The sequence below is a fragment of the Fragaria vesca genome, linkage group LG6 (genome assembly GCF_000184155.1).
Source record: "Fragaria vesca subsp. vesca linkage group LG6, FraVesHawaii_1.0, whole genome shotgun sequence".
Taxonomy (NCBI): domain Eukaryota; kingdom Viridiplantae; phylum Streptophyta; class Magnoliopsida; order Rosales; family Rosaceae; genus Fragaria; species Fragaria vesca.
The window spans coordinates 32,999,137-33,000,400 of NC_020496.1; positions in this window are offsets into that span (position 1 = coordinate 32,999,137).

Sequence of the window (1,264 nt, forward strand, 5' to 3'; positions counted from 1 at the left end):
TTTTTTAGGGAAAGAAAATAAATCTATTCATTGACATCATCATGATCTTACAAGACCATGTTTGAAGGCCATAGGCCTTCATAATCATCCACTGCTCAAATGACTCGATGCTACGACCCAAATTGATAATAACCAACATGAGAAATCCAAAGACTTAACAAAACCAAAAAACTAACCAAACATAAAAATGAAACGACTCTAAAGCTAGCGACATTAACTAACTCACAAACAACCAACTTAGAATTTTGGGGCCTAGCAACCTTCATGGTATACCCCTCCATTCCTAAATTAATCATAATTTGAGAGTAAACTAATGTCGAGCTACTGACCTCATACCTCCTTAGCATGTGCAAGCTCGCCCTCCTCCACCTCCGATGTTTGTTCAATGTTCGAAGCCAAAACACAAGAACCAAAGATTATGGACTCACCATGACTATGATTCGTCGATATACAAACACGAGGACCAAATTTGATCATTTTTAAACCATGGTGGCAAAGTTACCATGACCCCAAACCATGAGGACCATTTATAACTTTTACCCCAAGAATTAGTACTGTAATACCCTAGATTTTCCGTTCAGGGTAGTTTCCGGCCGGTTCCGGCCAAAATTGGTTGAAACCTCAGGTATGAAAGTTGTTCCCCTTGCTTCAAGCTTCAACTTTGCTGTTGTGAGTTTCTCCTAATTCGGAAGTTTGGGGTGACACGTGGGAGCCACTCTCCGCCGCCTGTGGTGGCGCGTCCGGCTGAGTTGCGGCCTTAGTTTCCTGTGGTTAGCTAGTCCTTGCTGCTGTGAGCTTGTTGAGTGGTAGTATGGCTAGATTTTGAGTAAGGTTGGCAAGCTAGGACTTAAGTTTATTTGTGTTGGCTTGGTTGGGTTAGAGTTTAGGTTTTGAAGAGTTGAGGCAGCTCTATTGTGTCATTGAGTTCAACGACAATGGGAATTCGAAGTTGTCCTCCCCTTGAGCTAAGGGTTAGTTTAAAGGTATTGTGTTATCCTTTACTACTTTGGTTTCTAAGGTTTTTTAATTGTGTGACTTTAGGTGATTTATGATTTTGTGATTGGCTTGCTTTCGTTGTGTTGGGAGTTTTGCAGCAGGATATCTAGGTGAGTAAATCTCACCAAGGTTCACTTTCAAACCAAATATTATTATGGTCATATGATGATAATGATGATGATGTTAGATTTATTAATATGCTTTTAATTGTTTTAAAAATATATGAGCTTGATCGTCAACGGCTCGTAGGTAAGATAAAACAAGTTTC